The sequence below is a fragment of the Mus caroli genome, unplaced genomic scaffold (assembly GCF_978045245.1).
Source record: "Mus caroli unplaced genomic scaffold, Mus_caroli_1 scaffold_3, whole genome shotgun sequence".
Taxonomy (NCBI): domain Eukaryota; kingdom Metazoa; phylum Chordata; class Mammalia; order Rodentia; family Muridae; genus Mus; species Mus caroli.
In genome coordinates, this window is record NW_028227258.1 from 12,103,502 (window position 1) to 12,119,423 (window position 15,922).

The window sequence follows — 15,922 nt, forward strand, 5'->3', positions numbered from 1 at the left end:
TTGGCAGTCATCCAGCCACCTTCTTGGGTCCCTAGCATTGACTGTAGTTATTCAACAGCCTTTATAGAAGTTTAATTCATGAATCTTGGATGCTTTTGGGTCTGGAAGAGGGAAAGTAGTTTGCAGAACTAGCTACACCACAATGAGGCCTGAAGTTCATACTCCAGAACTCAGACGACAAGTCATAGCTCTAGGAGGTTTGATATCCTCTTCTGGCGCTTGTGTGTACATAAGCATCACATATATGCAGAAATCCAGAAACACATAAACAAATAGGTTTGAGGGTCAAAGTGATGGCTCAGCATCTAAGGACACTCATTTTTACAGAGGACTACAGTTTAGTTCCACATGGCTTTCACAACCATCTGTAACACCAGTTCTATGGTCCAGTGCCCTCTTCTGATATCTGCTGGTACCAGGCATACACACTGGCACATATTTGTAGGCAAAATACTCATGCAAGTAAAATATATCTAAATTATATAAATCTTTAAAAATGCAATTTTATTAATATGTTTTTGGTATGTTACCATATTTTAATATTTGTAGTTTGAGAGATAACCTATATTTGCAATCAATCTTCATTTCTATAAAGTTCAATAAATAATAATTCATTTTCCTCATGATTACTTTATTTAAATTTTTGTTATAATATGACATGTTATGATTTGACATCATAAAAATGAGGGGAAAACTCTCATGCATATGTTGAAACAAGCTAAGTCTGGTGTTGAAGAACTTGTGATATCCAGTGTGTCTTGTGTTCTCTGTTCATCTTCTCTGCCTGCTGGGAGACAGTCCTTGTGAAAGCGCCCTCACCCTAACAAAACTCTTCTGCTGTTTGCCCTTCCTGATGGTCAGAAAGTTCTTCCTGCTCCTCCAAGATCATCCTCACTGGAATTGTTCAAGACAATGCACTGGAGGGCCTAGCCCTCTTTTCTGTAGCCATAGTTTAACTCTTTGAAGGCCAAGATTCCTCACCATTTATTGTTTTTCTCTAGAAAAAGGAAGCATTTCTTAAGTCTCTTGGCAGCTAATTTGCATTAGAATTCTTAAAGTTCACATCATTGCCTCTTCAGTTAGCTGTGTTAGCATTTGTTGGTTTCTAACCTTTTCATGGTGTAATGTCTTGCCTTACCTCTGAACCAATTTCTGCTGTACCTTGTCCAGCTCTTCAGCTTCCCGTACATGTTTTTTTCTTTCATACAATTTCCTGTATTTTATTGAGAAACTCCTTTCCTCCTCTGATGAGATAGGAATAAAATGGAATCTTTAGAACCCTTTCATCTTTTCAAGAGGTTTAACCAGGTTTAATTTAAAACATGCTTCCTAGCTAATCAACTTGGCATTTACTACACCGTTCTGTTGGTATAATATCAAGCTAAAAATGAAGTGCAGAATATTTTATTCCCTGTGACAGCTTCTTCCTTATTGGTGGGTCAACAGCAGTACAGTGGCTTGAAGAGGGACCTCCTTTCTGCCTGTTCTCTGTTTCTCCCATCTTGCTTCCAATCTAATCCTAAAATCTAACATTTAGATTTTCCTTCTATAGGGTTTAGTCAAATCCCATAGAAAACAACAGGCTACTATTTACTTCATTTAGTTCTTTAAAATTTCTATTCTTGCTAGACTACATTTGACATAAAATGAAATGCATTTACAATAAATTTTCTATTGGCTCCTACCTTCTCTTTAAACTCCCTATGCTCACACATAAGAGATCTGTCTCACACATAAGAGATCTTTTTTGAACTAAGAACTAAATCAGTTTGACTGTCCCTTTTCTAATCATTATTATACTCAGCAAATATCTATAGATAGAATTGTATGATTTTTTTTTAATCTATTTATCTACAACCTCTAGTAGGTATTTAGTTTTTAGATGTGATAGAACTTGCTTATTCTATTTAACAACCACGGCACGGAAGATAATATGCCTATCTGTTAACTTAGTGTGGAAGTAAAATAATCATTGAATAACATATTTTCATGTGAAATGTATCCATATGGAATGTATACTGTTTGGCAGCATATAAAACATGTGTGCTATAATATAGAAAATAATAAATTTTTTTCTCCATTTAGCCATCAGACATTCTGAAGCAACAGAGAATTGCTGGTAACATAGAACTCCCCAAACATCTGCCAAGTTTACTTTTCTGGATATTATTAAAATCATCCTATTCTTCTTACTCTCAGATTTATTGCATATGTTTTAAACACTTAACAATATAGAATTTCCTTCTCTTGGATTAAGACATATATAAATATAATTATATTGTTGCTTGTAACCTCAGGTTTAAACTTCTCTTTAGATTTTATGTACATTGGTGTCTGTAGCCAAAGTTTAATTTTTTACTAGCACATAAATGTTCTGTTTGACAGTATTACACGTATATATAAACATACATATACTTTACTTTTGACGGACACTTTGCTATCTAGATTTTTCTAAACTGTACTAAACTGGGAGGCCAGAGAGTTGACTGAACAGTTAAGGGCGTTTCTGCTCTCTCAGAAGATTTGGGCTTGGTTCTCAGCACTCACACAGAAGCTTACAACTATTTTTAATTTGGGCTCCAGGGGTCTCAACCCCCTTTTCTTGCCTCTGCACATACCAGGCACGCGTGTGGTGCGCAGCCATATGCACAGGCCAAAGACCCATACATACTAAAAGAAACAAGGAAAAAAATCCCCCAAATGCTTTACTGAATTTACAAATAAAGTGATCCCTAACATGTCTCTCTCCAAGGCACAGACCTGAGTCTGTTTACTGATTATAGGAAAACACAAAAGCTCAGTTTGAAACTGAGTGCAAATGGTTGTATCAATTATACAACCCAAGGACAGATGAAGAATCCTGCTAAGATACATTCTATCCAATGCTGGCATTGCATAACTTTCAGTTTGTTTCCCGATCTCATACATATGTAAAAAATATAGATACTGTTTAGATTTAAACTTCTCTGAATCCTAGCCAGGTAGAATATTTTCTTTCCTATAATTAAGAACGGGCCCTACTTTGTCTTCTTGGAAATGCCTGTTCCTTCTTCTGCCCTAAATTTCCTTTGGGTTATTTGTCTTTTTCTTAATGACTTGTCGGTATTAATGCTCTATAGTGTGTGTGTGTGATAAATATGTTTTCCAGTTTGTCTTTTAACATTTTTATAGTTTGCCATTTACTTTTAAGTCTTTAATTTACCTGGAATTGATTTTTGTGAATATATGACTTATGGATCCAATTTCTTTTTTTATGAGTAACCAATTGTCTCTGGATAATTTATTAAAAAGTAAATTAAAAAACACATTCTTACCATTCTGTTCTATAATGGTCTGCATGGTCATAAATCAGGGTCTCATGAACACACAGTTCTGCTCAGAGCTCTCTCCTCTTTTGTTCCTTTCAAATATTTGTTTAACACAGTGTCGGTACAATGTCTTAATGACTTAGCCTTGTGTTCAATCATGATAACTATCTCTTCTTTCTAGCTTTATTGTTATTTTCCAGAAATATCTTTTTTCCTAAATAATTATCTTTTATAGTTTGGTCTCACCTGAACATTCTGTTTTATTTACTTATAATTTGTGCTACTAAGGAATGAACTTGTAGCCTTTTACCTTGAAGACAAACACACCCATGGACCCATTTTCTTCCCAACCACCCTGCAAATCACAAATCCAAGTAGTTTTGACTGGCTGTACTGAACTTAGGGGAAACCCATATTTTAACGGTTTTCACTGGATTGCCTATTTCTAGACACTCTTACATTTTAAATTATTAAAATGGAACAATTTATATTTCAAATGTATTGTCTAACACACTGTTAGTATTGAATGCACTTCAATATTTTTACTGGGTTTATAATGATCACCATATTACTTTATTTGTAATTATAATAATTAGTGAATAGGCGTCTCTAAAACCTCCTTGATTCATGAATCATTAATGAATATTTCATTTCTTTACTTGTATTACCAATATCTATTATTAAGATATTGTTTTATTTTTTAGGATGTCCCAAAAAGCAGGTAAATGAATCCATGCTCTTAGGAAGTCATGCTTTTGAAATCTGTTGAATCTATGGATTCTTGCTGCTTGCTCTAGCCTTTCTTCTCAGTTCTTGTTTCTTATACATTTATATAGACAACAAGTGTACAGTTCTTCACGGATCCCAAGAGCAGAGTGGAATTTTATGTTAGATTTTTCACCCTTCATTTTGTTTCTTGTTAATCCTTTCACTTTACACAAGATTCACAATGGAAGAACCAATTTCCAGAATTTGGTAGAATCCTGCACCAGCAAAGTCCCTTCTAAGGCCCTGTACTCACATAACACTTGTCTGGATCTTTGTGTGTTAGACAAGGAATGAAGTATATGTGTATATTATCTATATAGAGATACAAAATGCCACAGTTATATTATAGCACACTTAGATAGCTATATATAGTTAAGTTTTTCAGAGACTTAGGATGTATCTAAATATATAACATACTCTGTGTATGTGCACATGAATACTACACACACAAAAATGCAATACATATATATTAGTACATCCATATAATATAGAGGTAATTAATTCTATATACATACACATATGTAGATGTATACATATGTATGCATACAATTTGGATCTCTGATTTTGATCACTTTAATCAAAAGCATTGAGAATATTTATTTACTTATTTATTTATTGTGACATTAAATGCATGCTTCAAATTCACATTTATAAGACACCTATGTTCTCATATTACAATCTAAAATTTCAATAAATAATTTCCTGCTAAGAAACTTTGGTTAGTTGACTCTAAACTGAATAGCCGTCATTGTACTGCCTGGTAGGACAAATGACATCCAAATTTTGGCATTGCTAAGTATCATTTATGTAATATTTTATAAGAACAGTGGTTTATATTTGTACATCAATGCCATCTGTGTTTGATACCTTGATGCCATGGCCTACTCTTTCTGTTAATTAAGCTGCCATTATCTCTGCTTAAAAGCAAGACTTGCTGGAAAGGCAGCGTTCTGAGGTCTCTACTGTTCATTTAGTGTAGTTTTCATTTACTGGCTACCTATATGTTTTTATGTAAATGACTCATTTCCTTATTGAATATACCACCTACAGTTCCCAAGATTGTGGGTCTAAGATTTACCTGTAAAGTGGATTTGTTTCTAACACAGTACTTTACTATCCAACTTATCAGCTTTTCTAGCACACATATCCACAATGCTGAGCCACCTCTTCTTCTCTCCCTGCAGATCTGGACCCTGTACAGCTTCAAAGAGGGCAACTTGATCACTAGCCTATTAGATACATATGCACATCAAAAATAGACAAGAGTTTCTAAAAAGAAGAAAACATGTTCGTATGGTCCAAGGGGAAAGTTCACTCACTCAAAGACAATATACTACACATATGTTACTTATACACCATCATTTTAACCGCTCTTCGATGAAAAACATCTTGTTACCATAGCAACTGCCACATTGCATGCTATCTTGGAGACTACTACATCATTGTACTAGACACACAGAAAGGCACTCACATCCTTAAGTCATTTCAACATCTGTCATTTTAACAAAATTTGAAGAAAAATAATAAATATGTGTTACTTTCCCCATTATTATTGTTTTTATCTTAGACCTACTTGGTTCTACATGGAGTATATTTCCACTTAATTTTAACCCATAAAGGAATAGTGACAATTTTATCTCACTCATTAGAGAAAAAAAACAGACAATAAAAATAATTAAAACAAGAATTATGATCTGGCAGTCCCAGCTGTATTGAGTCTATTTGTTTTTGCATAGGGAAGTTCACATCCTGTCAGACTTTTGACATCTTATTGAGCCACATGTGCTGCTGATCATGTGTGTTTTCATGCATCAGTGTGGAATTTAGACATACTCATGATGTCTTGGCTTAGTTCTTATTTTCTGATAATTGTCATCAAGTCACAAGGATCACATGTACTGTTAAATTTTAACTTAAAATATAGTGCAGCACACATTGGTTTGCCTACAAAATTCTATTTTGTTCAAATGAGCCATCTTGGTAGCTGCAAGTAGGAAATTCTCTCCATAATAGAAGTTAATCTTGGCGGAATGTGTTTTATATATGTTAAACTCTGTTGCTAGCAATTATGTGTTTTAGTTTTCAACTGGTTGATGTCGTGGGTACTCTTATGTCATAGTATCCACAATAAAACTGGAATTCCTTGGGTAAATACTTCCTCTCAGGTTTGATGGACACTACACAACAGATATGAATCTCAGATTCATAAGAACCAGGCTCCAAAACACAAGCCCTTTATTCAATGCCGTACTAAATTCTTCGCTAGATTTAAGGCAAGGCTTTCTGAAGAAGGAAAGATCACTTTCTGCTTGCCTGACACATTTAACATCAAGGTATTGATGTGTCTTAAAAGTCCTGATGTTATCAGAAAACGACTGTGAAATTACAATGAAATGATAAATTGAACTATTTGTAAACGGAACTTCAGTCGGTCAAAAATCCTTCATCATTTTAGTGGAATGAGGGGTACTGAGTTCTAGACCTAAGACTTCGCTCTCGTTATGTAAGACCCTCCCCTTCTGAGCTATATTCCCAGGAACCTGTCTGACAGTTTTTAAAACCTTTTATTTCATGACAGGATGTCACCAAACTGCCCAGGTTGGCCTTAAATTCACTTCACGGTCCAGATAGGCCTATTAGCTTTAGATCATGCACCTTCAGCCTCCTGAGGAGCTGTGAGGACAGAACCATGCAGCTCGACATGACTGAATGTCTCTGATTCAGCTCCATGCATTCACTTGGAATTTTCATCGCCTTCCCTGAAATTCTATACACTCTGGAGTTTCAAACCATAGTAATCATGATAATGAGCACATACCAAACCTTAGGAAAATTCCTAGGGCTTGAGCCTAAAACTTCTTTGGTTCTATCACTGAAGCAGTAAAAATTTCTGACAGGTAGAAATGACTTCAGCTTAGGTCATAATAGGATGTAAAGTTGCTTTTTATTACCTCATCAGAAACAAGGGAACCCAAATCTTCATGATATTTTGGGTTGGAAAAGAGTAAAATGTGTAATGCCCAACCTATCCCTTCTATGCTGTCTTTTGAAACTGCAGTTGAAAACAGTGTGAGCGAGGCTTGTATGCAAATGCAGAAACAGGGAGTCAATACCCAAGAAAGTGAAGATTGACCAAGTCAGACCGACAGAGCTTAGGCATGCAGTGCCTTCATGGAAGTGGTTAAAATCCAGAGTTGAGTGGCCCGAAATACAGCTCAGTGGTAAAAGGAAGGAAAAGGAGCTTGTCACAGAGCTAGACACCATTGTGCTCCATCCCTCAGACTCAAAGGTGGAACAATAGACGTGGTTCCCACAGACTGTCCTCTGACCTCTCCATGTGTGTCATGGGAGTGTCACACCAGTCCCTGCATCTTAACTTCTTTCTTTTCATTTGCATGTATGATCCTGACATTTCGAGTCACATCGCTTTAATCTTATGTTCAGAATCTTAAATCAGGCTCACATGGTTTCCAGTTTGAAATTACGTAAATCACATAATGACCGTTACATTTGAGTTTCCTTTTTTATTTCTTTATATTTAATGCTTTAAAATAAAATGGTAAACATTTGCTTCATAAACTTCCATCCAATCAAATTTAGAATTCTTCCAGAAAATCAGTTATACTACTTTGAAGATTTATTCATTTTTATTTTATGTGCATGTGTGTTTTGCCTGCACATCATGCAGATGTGTATGTGTATGTGTATACAACGTGGGTGCCTGGTTTATACAACGGCCAAGAAGGTGTTGCATCCCCCACTACTAAAATTCCAGAAGGTGCTGAGCTGCCATGTGGGTGCTAGGAGTGAAACCTAGGTCCTTTGAAGAGCAGTGAGTGCTTTCAAGTGCTAGGCTATGTTTCCAGTGTCCAGTTTTACAATTCTAATGCATTGTAGATAACTCCACATCTTTATTTACAAAATGTTGATCTTGTAAGAATCGTGACATCATCCAACTTTCTTAGCAACTGTTCTTCTCACACCTAGAAGAACATTTTCTGTTTTCTCCATACTGATAAGATAAACTGGATATAACCATGATCTATCACAATCCAGAAATTGAAATTCTTCTTACATCCATTTATTTGAGAAGAGTATATTTTCTAGTATGGATCATCTAGATGAGTGTCTTTGTAAATACAGAAAACAACAAAAATCATTTTTTAAAGAAACTATCAATAGTAGATTAATTTACCTAGTTAAACTCCCTGGTCTTTTAGTATTCAAGGTTATAAGTGATAAGTCTTGGTGAATATTCAAAAGCAGTCTTTCTTTGATCCTATAAGCAAGGCAGCAAAGGTCTTTGCTATCACATAATTCTGCTTTTGGAAGGTCTCTATTGGATGGGAAGGAGACATCTACAATAGGATGCCCTGAAACTTGGTTTTATGTGAGGCAGCAACGTAAACAAGAGGTAAGGTGGTAAATGGACATTTTTTATGTATAGTTATTAAATTTTAGTATATATGGGAAGAATGCACAACACAATGCAGTCAGTGCCCTGAAAGGACATATAATTCAGATTACCTAAAATAGCTTTTTATGTAGTTACCTTTAGTTACTGCACTGAAGTGTTTAGTAAATACTCAGACTGTGTGACTAGCAGACAGTGGTGGATGTCTGTGCATGTGCACACGTATACAAATAAGAATGAGGACCTTTGGGGAGGTTGTTATATGGTAACTTCTCCAAAGATCATAGTCAAGCAAAACTTTCCCTCCACCTCTTATGAAACCTGTTCATTGTTTTAGAAAGTCACCGATTTCCTGTTATTGAGTCAAAGCATACAAGGCTAAACAGATGGCTTTATGTCACACAGTTATTGGCTCACATAACTAGATTTTTATCACCGGGTTTCAGATGAAAACAGAAAGCCATGAATAACAAACAGAAGCAAACTCATGTCCGTCAGATCAAGCTACTTTCCAATATTAAAATGTAGGAGAAAACTCTTAAGAGAAAGCTTTGTACTTGTAGCAGAATTATCCCAAAATGCAACAAATAGGTTTAAAGACTGTGGGCACAAATGATGCTCGTGGTACACAAGTGACTGACAGATCTGCCAGCCTTCGGGGCACACTTTTGGGCACACTTCCTACATTATGCAATACATGAAATTATTTTGAGTATATGAATAGTTATAGAAAATGCTTTACAAACTTGCTCATAGTCAGAGGGACAGAATCCTTTCCTGCTATAAACAACATTTCTTTTTTTATAGAAATTCATCAATATTTTAATAACAATGATTGAAGCTACACTGAAATGTAAAAAAATAAACCATGCATACTCACTTCTGGTTATTTACTTTTAAGATATTAATAAAACATGTTACAAAACATGTGGGCCTCACTGATTATCCGCATGTTAATAGTTTTTGTCAGTAGTGTCCTCAGCACCATGTTCAGGTACTATGGATTCTTTGGTGTCACCAAGGACAACAGACTTTTCAAGGCCCACAGCAAAACCAAACAATGCCTCTGCTATCCTTATCCATCCCTCCTTCTCTGTCCCAGTTTCTTTTTCATACCAACATTATATTATTTGAGGTGATTGGATAAGGAGATTAACTTCCGTATGGTACATGCTGTTTTCTTTTCTTAATAAATTCTCATTTTTTCTTAGCCACTATAGGCATGTTATTCTTGCATAGGCTTAAAGCAGAATAAACTGTGAAGCAGCTCTGATAGGCAAAGCGGTTTTCCTAAGTGGGTGCACTCATTTGCTTTTAAAAAGACTCATAGGTTCTCGGTGCATCCTACCACAGCTTCTACAAACAAAGAGATACAGTAAACGTTGAATATATTTCTGTCCTTGTTTTCACAGCAAGATATTTTAAATCAAGATAATATGATTGCTTATATTAAATTTTCCAATGATTAAAATTCTCATCCTTACTATGATACACTGCCTAATTTTCACACAATTGATGACCAGGCTCTCTGTCCTTGATTTCTTGGGGGACCATCTTGTTTCTACGCCAAGTGAAAGTTCTTGCCATCATTGTTTTTGGTAACACAATCCCTCACCCTTGATCTTTCCCCATTCTTTCAGGTTATGTTACAGTTAAACAAATGAATCAGACACAGAAGTAAGAGAAGCACGGTGAACGCATGGAAGAAAGTGGTCTTTCTGGTCAGGAACAGTCAAGCAAAAGCCTTCAGAAGTCTCTCCTCCGCCCGTCTGCCTTTTGATGCTGGGGCTAGCATGAGTAGTGGAAACAGATGCTATCAGAGCTACATGTTTTGGCTTGGGATAAAGGGAACAAAGGCTAACAGAGTCATGCTGTTTTGCAAACTGACATACACACTTCATCTTTCCAAAATATTTCTGGATTAAAAAAAAAAGAAAAGAAAAGAAAAAAAGCTAATTGCCAGGCTTGATGGAGCTGTGGCTGCCACTGTTTTTATGGAGAAAGAGAAAGTCAGAAAGCAGTCGCGAGATCAGAGTGGTGTTCACAGACTCAAGTCTGTCTCCTTTTGGCTGCTCTATGCATGCTATTTTTGCGGATTTTTAAATCTTTACGTAAAACTGTTCATTGTTAAAGGGCCTGTGGATGCTGTACGAACTACCTGTGGCTGTCACTAGAGACCCGGCAGAAAGAAATTGAAGGGGAGTGTTTATTTTGGTTCAAAGGTTGAAGGGACTAGGACAGGAGTGACATGACAGTAGGCATGTGAGGTCGCTGAAACTATGGGGGAGAGAGAGAGAGAGAGAGAGAGAGAGAGAGAGAGAGAGAGAGAGAGAGAGAGAGAGAGAGAGAGAGAGAGAGAGAGAGAGGTTGTGGTGGTCAGCTGGCTTTTCCTTTTGCACAGTCTGGCATGCCCTCCAAGAAATGGTGCTACCCACACTGGGAAGTCTTCCCTTCTCACTCAGTTTCTTCTGGAGACATCTCCATAAACTCACGATGAAAAAAGGAGACAAATAGGGCTGGAGAGATGGCTTAGCGGTCCTCCAGAGGTCCTGAGTTCAATTCCCAGCAACCACATGGTGGCTCACAACCATCTGTAATAGGCTCCAAAACCCAGTGTACTCATGTACATAAAAAAAAAAGAGAAAACCCAAGTTCCATTTTGAGTTGATCATTACCGTGTGTGTGTGTGTGTGTGTCCATGTGCACACACCATGTATGTTCTTGTTGTCTTTCATTCTCTCTCAGGTTTTCCTTACCCAGGGCCAGGTCATTATTGCACTACATAGCTCTGACTGCTCTTCTCATGTTGAGGTGGGATCTCAATGTTTGTGGATTACTTTACCACAGAGAATATCTTAATTAATTACACTACCTCTGTGGCAGATAAGCCTTCCCGTTAAATATAAGATAGATGTGATTGGCTGATTGCTGTCATATATTGAGTCAGTTACCTGGTGGTGACAGCAATTATGTTATTTGGACTTGAAAATATTTCCAAACAAGACCCACCAGACATTAAAGATACAAGATATGATCTGTTGAAAGAAACAAGGAGTGGGGGCGTAGTGTGCCCCAGTACACTTGCTCTGATTTCACAGCTCTGCCTGCTCTAAACTCATCAAACTACATAGAGAAGAATCAGCACAATGGAAGGCTTCATTTTATCTAAGAGCTTCACCTATGTGAAGGGGGTGGGGAAGCTCTTTCCTTTGCACCTGTCAGACCAAGGCACTTTCTTCTAGTCCTTTGTACCTGTCAGACCAGGGTCCCAGAATAAAAGCAGTACAACCTGATAACTTCTGCTAAAAGACCTTTGTCCTTCTAGCATATGATTCGTGGATGCTTACAGACACCAAATATAAAAAACAATAAGTTCCTGCACAAGGTCATGGAGTCCAGGCCTTGGTGTCCTGAGAAGACTTCATAACAACAACCGGAAGTGGAAACGGACTGGGAAGACAAAGTGCAGACTTTGAGTACCAGGCTGCCTCCCCCGGATGGCACCAGGTAAAGGCTTATTTATGACTGTCGTGGCTTGTTGCAGTTGTCTCTGTTGTTTTGGCCACTTGATTTGGTTATTTATGGTTTCTGTTATGAGAATAAAGGCTCCAAAAATCTGATTCTATTTCCCCAGTGTCCTCACACCTTGTTGGCTTACAAGCTGCAGTTTCACACTTTGGGGCACACAACTCCTTGCATAGATAAGTGGAAAGAAAACCATGGGGAGAGACCCATCTGGAGCAAAGTTAAGGTGATAGGGATACCAGGATTTTACATGCAAATTGAAAGACAGCCCCGAACAAGACAGAACTGTGGTCAAGACATTTTCAGAAGATTAAGGAAGGCTCTTGAGAGGTGGATTCTTAGGGTGTCTAATCTATGGCAATATTTTGTTAACTTTAATAAAAGCACCAAATTTAATTCTCTTCTTTAATTTAAAGTGGGACAAAAGTTAGAACGAACAACTTGGAATTCAGCCATGCAATCAGCCCTGCATCCTGCCTTTTTTTTTTTGCCATGGTGCATCGCCAAAGAGAGCATCACTCATGTGCTGGCTTCAAACATGGCTCCAAGGTATGCAGGTTCTAGCGTTCTAGGGTCTGGGGAAGCTTCCTATGATACAAGGGCTCTGCAAATTTCTTCTGAATTCCTGTTTTATTAAAAGTAGATTGAAAATGTTGCATTTCTGTGAACCAGGAGAAAGATTATCTGAATATCACTAAATTATATGTCATCAACTATCATAGAAACCAATGACTCCTACAAAGTTATTGGCTACTAATCATTTTAATAGTCTTCTCCCCCTTTTTTTAAATTAGAGTTTTTCTTCATTTACATTTCAAATGCTATCCCAAAAGTTCCCTATACCCTCCACCCCACCCTGCTCCCCTACCCACACATTCCCACTTCTTGGCCCTGGTGTTCCCCTGTACTGGGGCATATAAAGTTTGCAAGACCAAGAGGCCTCTCTTCCCAATGATGGCTGACTAGGCCATCTTCTGCTACATATGCAGCTAGTGACACGAGCTCCGGGGTACTGGTTAGTTCATATTGTTGTTCCACCTATAGGGTTGCCAACCCCTTCAGCTCCTTGGGTACTTTCTCTAGCTCCTCTCTAAAATGCACATGTAGGAAATGCAGTGTCTCGTCGAGTCACTTTGGATGGCAGTATTAATTCTCAGACCAAATAAAGGTATATTAAGGCATACTCGATTCGGGTTAAAATCAGTTTCTGTGAGAAGAATTTGAGTTCAGTTTTCTTTTTGTACGTATTTAAAAATTTATCATACTTTATGATTATTATTCATGAGCAAAGTTAAGCACCTCACTAATAAAACTAACGGCATACCATAGGACACATTTCAAGTTGCTTAGGTAAAAAGGGTGGCCATTAGGATCCTTTGGAGGAAGAGCAAGTGCCCAATTGTGCATGTGCATGTTGAGTATACGAAAATTTTAATTTGGCTAATTAGTGACCTTGGCTTGAGAGGCAATTACTTTGGTTATGAGAGTCCCGTGATTCCTATATTACCCTTTTTAAAAAGAAAATAATGTGCTGTAAGGACCATTAAGAGAAAGTTTGTTCAGAAAGAAAAGCAGGGGAAATGTAAGGACATCATTTTTCTTTAGAAATGTGCCCAGCCTGAGGTCCCTGTTCTGTGGAGGGCTGCAGGCAATAAGGCCCTCCGCCCACCTTTCACCTCTGGCATTTACTATCCAAAGCCTGTCGGGCCAGATGGCCATAAATGCTATCCTTATTGAATCACCCACCTTGGTACTTTATCTTAAACATACAAGTATTAATCAAAGTTTCAAGATCTGAATATATATATCATCAGTCTCTAAGGGACATAGTCTATTCCTACAGTCTTTCATATAGGGGTCAAGGCTGCCTAGGTCATGTGGAGAGGGACTTTTTGTTGTTGGTTTTGGAAGGACACACTCAACAATGGAAAACAACTAAGACCAATGGTAGCACTAACAGACATTAACAGCAATGGGGGCGGATGTCACAGCATTTCCAGTGAGTACCTTGGATGTCCTTAAACAGTGTGGCCAATTCTTCCTGAATCCCAGCTCTGTCACTGCTCCTTGTGAGGCCAGTTTTGCCCTCATTTACAGGGAACTGATAGCAATGGAGACAAGCAATTGACACTTTATCAACTACAGTGATGCCTACCTCTGGCTGATCCCGTGGATACCCAGACACTGAGAAGAGTCGCAAACATCTGACAGCAGATACTTGTATGAACTGTCATGAAACTCCCCAGATTTTCAGAACATAGCTGTGTAGCACTGTTCCTCCAAGACATGGAATTATCAGAAAGAAAAACATCTTCCTTTAGTGGGATGACACATGCCTCTAACACCAAGACTTACATCCTGAAGCAGGAAGATTTCTATAAGTTTGATGCCAGCCAAGGCTAGTCTGAGTTATATAAAAGAACAAAACAAGCCACAGAAGAAAAATTGTGTGTGTGTGTTTAATGTGTTGGATACTTAGTTGAATTATGGTATCATTAAACAAGTCATTTTAAAGCTGGTAGCATATTCATAATATTTGTAATATTTATCTGCGTATAGTCATTTGGAAAATCTGTCAGTATAGTGAGTGTGTAAGGTTATACAGAAATTCTTCTTGGACTGAGGTATAGGAACTCTATGGAAACGTTAGGGAAAGGATTGAAGGAGCAGAAGGGGATGGCAACCCCACAGGAAGACCAACAGGCATCAACTAATCTGGACCCCTGGGAGCTCCAAGACACTAAGCCATCAACTAAAGATTAGACATGGGCTGGTTCAAGGTCCCTGGCATATAAGTAGCAGAGGACTGCCTTGTGGGGCCTCAGGAGGAGAGGATATTCATAATCCTGTAGAGACTTGATGTCTCTGAGAAGGGGAATGTGTGTGTGTGGGGGGGGTGAGGTGGAAGTGGGGTGGGATAGGTGGGGGAGGAAGCACACTCTCAGAGGCAAAGGAGAGGGAGATGGGGTGAAGAACCCTTGGAAGAAGACTGGGAATGGGGGCAACATTTGGGATGTAAATAAATAAAACAATTTAAAAATTAAAGTTAAATTTAAAAAGTAATTCTTCGAGTAGGGCTATGTGGAGTGTGCCTGGATTATGAATGAGAAACACCTGCCAATAATGATTTTATTTGTCCCCCCCCTTTTTTTAGAAAAAGAAGTGATTTTAAAACAACATAGATACTCCAGTTGAATGTCATATAGCAACCACGTCATGCCTGCTACGTCTAGTTTTAAATGGTGGTTGGAAAGCCACCATATAATAAAGACAAAGAGAGACATGTTTAAGTGTTTATGCCAAGGACTCTCCATCTGCATTTAATTTCTATCACTGTTGTGATGGTGCTAGTTAGAGTCCTGTCTTTGCTCACTCTCAACCTAGCACAGAGGCATCAAAATAAAACCTTTGCACTCTCCATGGTTTCCCCACAGAATCTTATATATATATCTGGCTGCACATTTGCCACATGAAACACAAGCGTTGTGCTGGAGAGGACCAGTTCCCCCTTCTATTGTACAGAATTTGTTCCAACTTGTCTCTGTGCATCTGTCTGTATTGTAGACGAAGGCTGCTTCTTTCATGAACTCCCATAAGGCATTTCTGCAAAGAGCAACACTCATTTAACAAGTGCACTCTGCCATGCAGGCGGGACCTGCCAGGAGCAACAGCATGCCTAGAACGGAAATGTTGTTTAATGAATATTTATTGATTATGAATATTCATTAAATTAACATCTTTATGGCCAGCCTCGGGCTTTGTAACTTATGTGGCAGTAAAGTGGTTAAGTAAAGTTTTCAAACCAGTCTGGAAGCTCTTTCAGTTTCAGAGAAGAGAGAGATTACCCAGGGCAAGCTTTCTTCTAGGACAGAAGAGACTCCCAGAAGTTTATGTGGTCAGTTAATGC